The sequence below is a fragment of the Nicotiana sylvestris genome, chromosome 10 (assembly GCF_000393655.2).
Source record: "Nicotiana sylvestris chromosome 10, ASM39365v2, whole genome shotgun sequence".
NCBI lineage: Eukaryota > Viridiplantae > Streptophyta > Magnoliopsida > Solanales > Solanaceae > Nicotiana > Nicotiana sylvestris.
In genome coordinates, this window is record NC_091066.1 from 135,176,164 (window position 1) to 135,188,491 (window position 12,328).

Consider the following 12,328-nt stretch of genomic DNA (forward strand, 5'->3'; position numbering starts at 1 on the left):
CAGCAGGAACGTCCCCCACGTTTTAAACTAACAAATTTTCTTTGATTTGAAGCAGGGACAGGAAATGTTATTGATGACGGAAAGATGTGCCACAAGAAAGATTGTCAAACTGGGGCAGACATTTCGAAAATTTTCTGGAAGTCTAACACAAGTTTGGTGAAAAGCGGTATCCCCAGCAGTTTTTGGGAGAAGGCCAAACAAGTTTTAAAGAAATCAATGTCAGGGGGAAGATAACACAAGTCTTAAGGGAAGTAGTTTCAGAGGAAGGAAAACACCAGCTTTAAGCGAAGTAGTCTTTGAAGGAGGAGAATAACATATTTTTGAATGAAACACCGACGTTATCCCTAGCAGTTTTCAGTGGAATGAAGCACCAGTTTTGAGGGATGCAGTTCTGAAAGAAGATTATTCAAGTTAGAAGGAAAATGGTTCAGAAGGCAGGAAAGAACAACGGCAATAGAACGCATTTTAAGAAGTAGTTGAAGTCAGGAGCCCGCCTGAAGAATGAAGGTGTTATATTTTAAGAAGTTGTTGAAGTCAGGAGCCCACTTGGAGAATGGAGGTGTTATATCTTTAAGTTATAGTTGAAGTCAGGAGCCCGCGTGTAGAATGGAGGTGTTATATTTTCTGAAGTTGTTGAAGACATGAGCCCGCCTGGAGAATGGAGGTGTTATATTTTTAGGAAGTTGTTGAAGTCAGGAGCCCGCCTTGATAATGGAGGTATTATCTTTTTAAGTCATAATAGAAGTCAGCAGCCCGCCTGGAGAATGGAGGTGTTATATTTTTAAGAAGTTGTTGAAGTCAGGAGCCCGCCTGGAGAATGGAGGTGTTATATCTTTAAGTTGTAGTTGAAGTCAGGAGCCCGCCTTGAGAATGGAGGTGTTATATTTTATTGAAGTCAGGAGCCCACCTGGAGAATGGAGGTATTATCTTGTTAAGTCATAGCAGAAGTCAGGAGCCCGCCTGGAGAGCGGAGGGTTGCAACAAAGATCCCCAGCATAAATTAAAGTTCAGAAGTCGGAAGGAAGGCAACGCTAGTCAGAAGAAGGCAATTCAAGCTTCGAAGGAAAAATAATACGAAGCTCACAAAAAGGAAATAAGCAGTTCAAGTTCGGCAATCAAGAGAGAATACAAGTCAAGTCAGAAGTAAAAAACATCGGAGGAAACACAAGGCAACAAGACAGTGAGGCAACGAGGCAACAACAGTCACATGACCAAGAATCTTTGTAATTCATAGACTATAGTTTAGTTTAACTTCTTGTTCTCTTTTAGCATGGTGTAATAAGGAAGTCAGTAAGTAGCGGCAGCAGCAGGAACAGCAGTACCAGTAAATCCACAACTCCATGGTAGTCCCAGCTACCGAAACTTCCCGAACTACATTGACCTGATTCCCTTTTAGCCGGGGATATGTAGGAAACCTTTGAAGCAGAGGTTCGGTCAAATCTTTCAAAAAGTGCTTCACACGGAGTAGCCGAACGGGCAAAAATCGCTTGTATCCGTTCACTTTATCTTTGCACGAAAACTCTTCATGTTTCCGGACAAAGAGGGGCAGTTGTGAGCACGTGATTTTGCCCTACAAGAACTACTCCCAAAAATTCAAAATAAAATAGTTTTGTGTCGCTTGTGATTTATTTGTATTTGTTTGTGCATGTTTATTTTATTTTAATTAATGAAAAATACAAAAAATATGTGTTGCATTTGCATTTACGATTTAGTTTTGCAATTTAGGATTAATTAAACAGTAATTTGTTTTACGAAAATGAAAAATCGAAAAATAACGTACTTCGCATTTTTAGTGTCTAATGTAAAAATTGTGTGATTATCTTTGTATTTAATTTTGTGTGATAATTATCCTTGAGGGTTAATTAGTATTTTTCTAAGTTAATTTTGGCTTTACAATTTATTTTAGAATTTTTGGTAATTAGGAATTAAAAAGAAAATAAAAGAAAAAGAAGAAACAAGAGAAGAAGAGTTAAAAATCGGACTGGGCTGGTTTTTAAAAGAAAGGTTCAGGCCCAATGTCACACCCCAACCCAAGCCCAAACCGACTGGTCCAAGAGACCATACCAAACGACGCCATTTCATCACCAATCAATCTCGACCGTTCAATCATCCAATCCAACGGTCCAAGATTCCCCTCCCATAACCCGTCTCCAGTCCGACCCGCTTACCCCGAACCACACCCGCCCCAGTACTACTCCAAATGACATCGTTCCTCCTTAGTGAAGAGATCAAGGTCGTTGATCGTGAATGATCCAACGACCAAGATCCAATCCCCACCCCACTATATATTTCTAAAAGCCTCACCCCACGCCCCCTAAGCCATACCCCCCGTTCGTCTCTTCAATGATGAACCAAACGACCCACCAAACCCTAACCGCCCTCATTCCTTTCGCCTGAAAACCCGGCGGCCTGAGGTCCGATGACCCTCAAATTCACACCCCAAAAACTTCTAACCACCCTCAACACAAATCCCTACCCCTTTAACCTCGAATCATCCCGGTTTGTTTCGAATCTTCAATCGAAGATTCGAGCAAAACCCTAGCTTACCCAATACCCCCCAAACTCACATCCTGTGATCTCCTGGACCCCCTCACCATGAATCCTTGATCAATTCTTTTCGAATCATCGTGGGCAGCTCGGATTCCAGATCGAAGTTAGGCAGGCCAAGTTCCATGAATTTTGAGTCAGAGACTGACTTTAGCCATGCTGTTTTCCTTCGAAAACACATGGTTAAAGTCCGTCTTGGCTTGAAAGTGGGAAGATCCTCGAGGTTTTTAATCGTGTTGTGATTCGGGTAAGTCTTTTACGTCCAGTTTTGATTGTTCACTCTTGCAGTTCCGTTTGTTTACTCTGTCCCTTCCTCTTCTATAAATTTGCATGAATTTCCCGTTTGAATTATAGTCAGTAGTCTAAGTTCCAATTTGGGCCAATTTACGAGTTGAATTTGTCAAGAGCTGGTCTAATTTGTGTCCGGTTAGTTTGGTTAAAGGTCAGGCTACAAATTACTTTGTCATTGTGATTCCTTAATCAGTGATGTTGGCCTGTACAATAGACCTAATGCTTAGGAAATGGTTCATTATTGTTTGAATTTAGACTTGTGCTATTAATCAGGTTTCTTTTCATGACACTTGCTTTGCCTCATCTCTAATTGCAGACTCATGTTGAGAGTAGTTGGGTTTAGTCAAAACTGTTGTGAATTAAAACTTGTTCTAGAGTGTGTGATTCCCTTTGTTTGCAATTCATACTGTCGATTACCTGCCTAGTTGGTCATCAGGAGGTCTACTGGTCTTTTAAATCTAAAGTTTTGTCATCTGTCCAGTTGAGTTAGGAGTCAGTTGTTAGGAATTTGATAGTTTGAAATGGTTATAGCTGAAGAGTTTGGTACAGATTGAAAGGGGTTCATGTAGGATAATAGTTTAGGGCATCGGGGGGGGGGGGGGTAATTTGGACTTTAAATTTGAAATTCTGATAGTAGGTACTAATGTGCCAATAAAATAAGGCATTTATTTAATAATAGTGGGATGGGAAACATAACAGTATGGGTTTTAAAGGAAATGGATTAAGAAATAGGTGCCCATACCTATTTGAATTTAATAAAGAGAAGACAAGGGTTAATGGGGAGCAAAACATACTCTAGTGGAGTGCTAAAGGTATCATGGGCAGAATTAGTTTAAGAATTCTGCCTAAGTGCTCTTGAGAGCTGGCAAGGTCAGTGTTTGGGTATAGGTGGGGGGATTTTGGACAGAGTTGAGGATCCTTTTTTGAGTCTGGTCTTGGTTTTTCTTTTGGGAAGGCCTTAGAAAAAAAAGGAATGAAATCTGAAAAGAAAAAGTTTTAAGAGTTCTTTTGAAAGGCAGTCAGTTTTGGAACTAATTTCGAAAGCTTAAAGTCAGTCTCTGAGAGTTTAAAAGATCAGTTTTTGTAGTAGAATCTGGGCTTGACTCAAGCTCGGTTGAGTCTGTTTGTGGCTGTCTGGAATGTCAAATTGCTACTGTGAACTGCTGTTGTATTGCTGCTCGTATTACTGTTGTTGCTGCTGCTGATCTTTCTTCTGCTTTATTTCTGTTCCAATTCCAGGTACATTTTCTTGTAACTCTGTTGGCTGTGGAATGGATTGGAGAAAATGAATTAACCATGAGGAAATTGAAGCATGAAATGCATTTCAGTTCATTAGAATGGTTCTATTTATTCTTCTATAGTTTTCAATTACTCTATGCTTGTAGTTGATTTGTAGTTAGTGTTAGAATCACTTTATGTGTTAGTTTTATTTCGCCCCCTCCCTGACTCCTTCAAGTATTAAATGTGCAAGCCCCATTAAACAATTGTAGAAGGTCTAATGCATGGTAATATAGCCTAGTCTAACCCATAGTAGTTAAAAGTGTTAAATGTTTCAAGATTCATCCAGTTACAACCTTTTCACCATTTGTAGTAAGTGGACTGTATAATTATTATTCTTACATGCTTATATTATTGTTTGAACTCCTGATTTAATCTTGCGATTGAAGAAGTAGTGTCAAAAATGGTCGTGAGCTTCAGTAGCTACTCTCAGTTAGTTTTGGTAGTTATAAAGGGGGGTCTGAAATGGTTATAAGTGCCAGTAGCCAATTTCAATGATCCCAGTCCAAGATATCGAAATCACTTGAGTGTTGAGAGCTGGTTTAGTGGTGTTGATTTGAGTTGTTAATTAAGTTGATACTACTGTTGTCAAGGCCAAACCAAGTCTTCATTCTAATTTGAAGTTGTGGTAATATTTAAGAACTCATTAATAGGCAAATAAATAGGATAATCTAAGTTGGAATTAGAACTCAAATGACTAGTGCTTCATTGGTTTTGAAGTAGGTCAGTGTTGTTTCTTCTTCATTACAAATTGCCAACCACACTTTGAATGACTGGAAGGGAATTTTAGTGAATAATTGTGTAAACAATTGAGGCCTGGTTTAGTATGACGGTTTGGGCTCAACAACCCATTTGCACGAAGTGAAGGCTTCAATGCCTTAAGGAGCGGCCCAGGTCCCCTTTTGCTGCATATGTATGTTTGGACCTGGGCCTAGCCCCACACTGTCCATTTATTTTTGTTTATGAGATGCAATCTTGATTGTTTTGAACGAGCGACTAACAATGCTTTGTTTGTCACTTATCATGTTATTGGAATTAGTCGAGTTGAGTTTGAATTGTGAGAATTTGGTCGTTTCAAATACGTTAATCAACTAGGATTATTTCTTTCGTTCTTAGAGACAAAAATAAATAGAAGAAATCATAGTCACTTTATGATATCCTTAAATAAAAAATGAGACGAGCCTCGCCAAATAAAAAGCATAACTTGCGGGGCCCTCTTTAATTGTTCATGTTAAAAATACTTAGAATCCGGGATGAGCCGTCTAGCAAACTTCACGGCCTTCCCCAAAATAATAACGCGTTAGATTCTTTAGGCACGATTTTAATAAAATTACATTCCTAAACTCGGGTGTGCATTTCATATAACCTAAATCCAAATACTAGAACGTTGTATAGAAATGTGTCGAGGATCCGGATGCATTTCATGCGACGTGACCCGAAAACACATTTTTAAACGACGTTCACTTTCTCAAAATTTTAATTAAAGCGGTAAATAATCTTTAAAATTGCACTATAGGATAACATGTATTAAACTCAGATATTTAGCCATTTATAATAGTTTAAGCGATCGTGCTAGAACCACGGGATCCAGGGGTGCCTAACACCTTCCCTCGGGTCAACAGAATTCCTTGCTTAGAATTTCTGGTTCGCAGACTTCAAAAGAAAAGTTAAAATTTCCTTGATTCGGGATTTAAAATAAATCAGTGACTTGGGACACCAAAAGCCAAACCTTTCCCAAGTGGCGACTCTAAATGAATAAATAATCTCGATTCGAATAATGTCACTTAAAATGGAAAAACTCCCTTATACATTTATCCTTCGGGGTAAGTGCGTAAAAAGGAGGTGTGACAATATCCCTTACCAAGTTCCTCCATTCAACCTTTTCTCTTCTCCGACGAATAATCTCCCTTGCCGCTGACTAGTAGAAAGAAAATAGACCATCACCTTCCAATTCAAGCCAACACACAAAAGCCTAAGCTAACTATTATTTTTTTATTTCTAGAAATATCGAGATTCAAAATAGAAAACTCAAGAAAGTGAGAGGAATTAGAAATCTTCAGATATGCGACAAAGGCTATAAAGTTAGCAGCGAGTCGAACACAAGTGCATCATTGATGCTAAGGCTAAAAGCTATATTTCTTAAGTTAACGAGCAGCAAAGAAATCAAAATTATTGTTGGCTTTGCAATAAATTCCCCCAAATCTGCATTAAATTGTCAAAAATTCCATCAAAAAGTTGCTACGCCATCATTGGCCACTAATTCGCTACCGCCTTCTCCGATCAATAAAATCCAAAACCACCACCTTAATGAAACATAAGGTCATAAACAAAAGAATAGGTATGGTCATTGAAAATGTTCCCATATTTTGGGGAAGAAGACGAGGGAAACAACTTCTAGGTTAGAACATTATAAGGTAATGTTCCGTTGAAATAGGGTTGAGGCTTGGTGGCAGTGGGACGATGAGTAATTAAAGAAAGGTGTTAAAATTATTATTTTTAGATAAAAAATTAAATATGCGACATGTGTAAATCTATGAAAGAATTGTCGCGCCCCCTTTTTTCCTCTTCACATCGAAAAATCGGGTTCATGACACTTTGGGTATGGGACAACTCATTCCTTTTGGGAACAAGGTTTGCATTTTTTGAAGAGTCGACACCTAATGATTTAAGGTGCATTAGGACACCTATAAAGTTCATCTACAACTATGTTTGATAACCAGAGACAGGGTAAAGGCTTGAAATTATCCTAAGGGGAAGGTGTTAGGCACCCCTCAGGATCCACTAGTGTGGTTCCCGGCCAAACAGTTTTTATGAATTTGTACAAATAGGCAAGTATTGGCTCAAATAGTAGGGGATTTAAGTTTGAATACACATATGTAAGAAAACAACTAAAAATAGGCGAGATTTTGAAAAGAGTTACAATTTAAACATACGTGAGAATGTAAAAGGAAGAGGGGGTCCTAGGTTTGTTTATAATATGGATCACATCAATGTAATACCCGGTATAACACTCCTCAAAAGAGGGGCTACATGTGGTATTAATGCACCGGTCATCATATCCATATCTAACCTTTACCACCCCGTAAAAGTAATTAGAGTGATGATTGATCTCGACTCTTATTGCATGCTGCTACCCGTCCCTTCCTATCAGCCCCGGAGAAATTTTAGGACTCTTATTCCTATAAGAAGGTGATTTTAGGGAGACCTCAGATTTAAAGATAAAAATGCTAAAGCGACATACAAAAACATATAAGACTGCAATTAGGGGAAAACATGTAAGCATATAGAAGGCTCAGCTATATCTCCGCAAACAGTGCACATAGACAACACGACTTATACACAATTAAGGTCTGAATTTAAAATACTAAAGCAGGGTGTTTAAGTTGTTGAAGCAGAACCAAATTTATTACATGACTCAGATAAGAAGTCTGAATCAGGCCCGCCTGCTGGTTGTAGCAGTTGATAATTAAATAAAGGCAGTTATGTTTTTAGTCAAGTTATTTCCTAAGGCTTGCCTAGGCTTAAAACCATATGCAGTAGTTATTCCAAGTCATTAAGACAGTTGCAAATGATTATTACCTAAATAGGCTGTTCTAATCGCAAAAGTTGTTGCCAATTTTATTCAGAAAACCGTAGTGCGAAAATTATTACTTTACTACTTTTTTTCATGAATCAGTAGTTAACTAGGTGTTTGGACGAAATGTAAACAGGATCCTAGACAGGATATCTAATATGCATATGCAAATGGCAGGGTTGTTAAAGAAATAAAGTCCCTAAGATATGATTTTTAAATGTATGCATGAGTTGCAGAATTATCAGAATATAACTTTGTGAATACAACTTTTATAGCAATGCTATTATTGCCCTAGGAGAAGGATTTCTAAGCGATGGAGATAAAGCATGGATTAATGAATGAGATGCTGAAGTAAGAAACATGAATCCTAAGAACATGATTTATAATGCATTGTATGAATTCCTAGACATGGTTTCTATTGCACGATTTGGAAATGTAAACCTAATAACATGTTTTCTACCCTTTAACAACTATAATATGAATATTTCCCATCCCTTTTCACTAGCCAACCCCATACTTATTTACAAATTATTACAGACCGTGTGATTGAATTACATAAGAAAAATGTAAAAATAAGAAGTTACAACTACAGGAAGCCTGATTCTGACTTCCTCTTTGAGTTATGGAATAAACCACCTCAAATGCCAATGTTGTTCCAAAGCCTTCTCATATCTGGGTGTGTCAGAGTTCCCCAAGGACCTCAAGGGATCCTGAAAAGTGCTCACACCCAGATTTGCATAACCAAACAGAGTAAGTGCGGTGTGGAAAAGCCAGCCCTTATGTGTCCAGGTTCAGAGGGAGCTCAAGGGTCCCAAAGCAAGGCTCACACAAGAGGGGCAGAACCTAGATTCTAAGAGTATAGTGAAAGTGCATAACACACGTTGAAAGGGATTTGTTTAAAAAGTTGGATTGATAGTCCATTTTGGAAAACAATCAGTAACAGAGGTGATTGAAATCAATCGTAGTAGCAAATAAAACTCAAAACTCCTAAGGTGAGATCACACACAAAATCAGTAGTCACAAAGGGGTCAAGGGACTTGGGACATACAAACATTTGACTGTAAACACATAACCCTATCAAGGATCTTAGGACTAGTAGGACATGCACAACAATAACTGATACTGGCATGATCACAGGCTAGTCAGAAAGAACATAAACACATTAAAGGGATTGAGACTTGAGATGACAAGTACACAATATGTGATTGACATGGCATGCTTTGAAACACACATAGGGAAGTGCATTAATCTAAAGAGAAGGGGGAACATTATAACATGTTGGTAATGTAACTTAACAGAACCACAAGCAGAAATAGACCAAAATGAAAGAAGCTGAAACAATTAAAGGAGCATGTTGTTGTTGAAGCTTTAAAATTAAACTAGGGCATACCAGTTGAGAAAACAAAGTGCAGAAAAATAAGGCAAATAGGATTTCACAATCTAGCGTTGACTGTCAGCCGACTAGACAAAACAGTAGCACAAGTAGTAGTAGAGAAAGAGAGTTTTTGAGTGTGTAAGTGTGTGTTCTGAACTCAATTGTTCGCGTGTTTAAAAAAAAGAGGGTATGGTATTTATAGCTTTGAAAACGAGTAGAAACATAAGGTAACCAGTAAAGTTTTAACACAAATATGGAAATAATCACAATCAAAATTCCATTAATGCAAGTATTCCCTTTAATCAAGGAATTACTACTCAAATGGATACTAACAGGGATAATTAAGGAAAGAAAATCAATTCGGAGAAGATTGATTTCTGACCATATAAGGGATAGTAAAGGTATAAAGTAAATATTTGAGTCTAAGTATAAAATATACTTAATTTTGGGAAAGGATTCAGCAGGGTTAAAACATCAAAGCAAAGGAAGGGAATCAATCAATTTAAACAAAACGAGTGAAATTAAGGGTTTATAAGAAAACTTTTGCAATTAATCGTAACTTGAGGAAATCAAGATCAATCAAGAAGTGGTCATGATTCTGCACTTCAACATATAAATAGAAAGGAATGAACAAGCGTATTAGACATGCAGGGTCAAACATATTGACAAAAAGGAGCAAATTAAATGAACATAAATATACAGGAGTGACATGAATAGGCTAGGGACAATTCAAGGGATGGTAATCAACAAGGTCAAGCAGTCATGGCTCACACGTAGAACCCAAGTGAAGAAACCAGTCTAACAGGTAAAGAGAGTCAGAAATAAGTAAAGAACTCACAGTAACAAGTGAGGAAAACTATTTAAGAAATTAGGGTTTTAACAATAGTCGAGTTTAAAAGAATGGTAAGAACTCAGAATCAGATAAGTCAGACAAGGAAAAGGATTCAAACACAAAGAACTTAATCGAAACAAGTATACACACAAACAAACAAAGACAGCTTCAGAACTCAGATAAAACCAAAAAATACCTGGGGTTTTAACACGACAAACCAGGTAGAAGAAAAGCATGAACAAATCATTTAAACATGGTAAAATCATAAAACAATACTAAAAATCGGAGAAGAGATCCTTTTAAAAGAGGTTGAGAAAACCCTAATCGTTGAAGACGAAGAGTCACTTTGAAAAATCGGAAGGTCTTTGAGGAAAACACTTAAGAGGTTCATAACATACACAGATCTAAGATAGATCTGAAAGAAAATCAAAAGATCTTAAAGGTTAGGGTTTCAGAGAACCCAGAAAAATGAGAAAAACTTTGAAAAGTTACCGATCTAGCCAGAAAAATCAAGGATCTGACTCGAACGGCCATAGATGGCCGGAAAAAGACCAGAGATAGAGGTTGAGCAAGGACTGAACCAGATCTCTTCGAGATCTGTCCATGAAATCACACAAACGGGCCACCAGAAGATGTAGGAGACTGGTATACATCTCAAACAGCCATGGGAGTCCATGGATTGACTGGGGATTGAAAGGGATTAGAGTGGATTTGGATGGCGGCGGCTAGGGTTTAGGTGAGGTTGTAGAGAGAATAGGAGAGGAAAGGAATTCAAGGGCGGCGGGTTAGTAGAAATAATTTAGGGTAAGGGGTCGTTTTGGGTTAAAAATGGTAAGGGGAGTTGCGGACCGTTGATCTGAATGATCAACGGTCCAGATTGGATAGGGTAGGTAGGGATCCGGGTTTGGATAAGGTTTAAAGGTTAGGGTGGATTTAAATTGGAATTGGGTTGGGAAATTTGGGGTCTAATTTAAGCTATAATTGAAATACAAAAGGGTTGTTATTTAAATAGCCAGTTTTTACTTTTTTAATTTATAAAAATAGTAAATAGTTTCTGAAAATAAATTCAAAGTACTAAAAATGATTTACAATATATAATTAACAATATAAAAATATAAAACTCAATTTTATGAATATGAAACACAATTAAACCTTAAAATGGCTAATATTGCAATTATATGCAATTTAACTTTAAAAATACTAAATGAAATTGTAAAAATATGAAAAAATTATTTTAGCCATATTTTGGCATAAATATAAAAATCCAATAGATTAATTGTCAAAAATACTAATTTGGGAAAATAATTACTGGGATTTTATGATAAAAAGGGAAATAAATCAATTTAAAAACCTTAAAAATATGAAAAAAATAATAAAATACTTGGACATGCTTATATATGTATGTATATATATATATATACTATTTTGAAAGTATTTTGCATATTGAAAATATATAGAGAAAAATTGTGTACCAACAAGAATTAACCCAGATTTTTTACAAATTAACACGTCTCTTTTGAGTGTAAAATACGCGACTCACAATGTTGTGTCTAAAGATACACTTCAGAAAGGTTGAGTGTGTAAAATAATTTTCGCCTTCAAAAAGTGTGTATAGGGATTTGGTCTATAGTTCATATGGCAACTTATGTATTTTGCCCAAGAAATAAAAGGAAAATATTACTATAATGATCTTTCCATAGTTAACTACTTGTTAAGGTTTTTATTCCAACTAGCTAGAAAAGGCTTCATTTTGGTCTTGTAAAATGAATGTGAAAGCAATGCCCTTCGCACCTAAGAGCCACAGGCTGAAGAAGCAAGAGTTTGGATAGATCTTTACTATTTTCGAGTGTAAATGAAAAAGCAAGATTTTTTTGGGTACTGGGCTCGCTTATTCCTCTGTAAGCTGACAGTGGAAGCATGAGGGCGATATCTGTTTTTGATTGATAAAAAGCATCTCTTCTTTGTCCTCCTCACCGAACTTGCCAAAAAAAAAAACAATCTTGTCTAACTTTGATAACTCCTCGTTCTCAATTCCTAATATGTCTACATCTTTTTTCGAATCTTCTTTAACAGAAGGAACAATAAAAAAAGGTAGCCGGTGCACAAGTAAACATAAACTCGTGAAGGTCGTGACATAGATTTTAGGGAAAACTAAAAAAAAGAATATCATAAGAAAGAGATTTCTTCAAATTTAAAACTTTTTCAAAAATACAAACCCTAAGGTAAAGTTTTCAAAATTGAGACCTCCCTTTCACTCTTTTTTTTGGTTGCTTACAATAACCAACACCGATGGAGTCCGAAACTTTTCTAATGCCCTTTTGGAAAAAAAATACGTTTTTACTACTAAAAGAAATTTACATAAATAAATAAAATTTAGTATAATACTGTATTTTACTTTAACGGAAAGTTAGCCGTTAAAGTAAAACGCAGT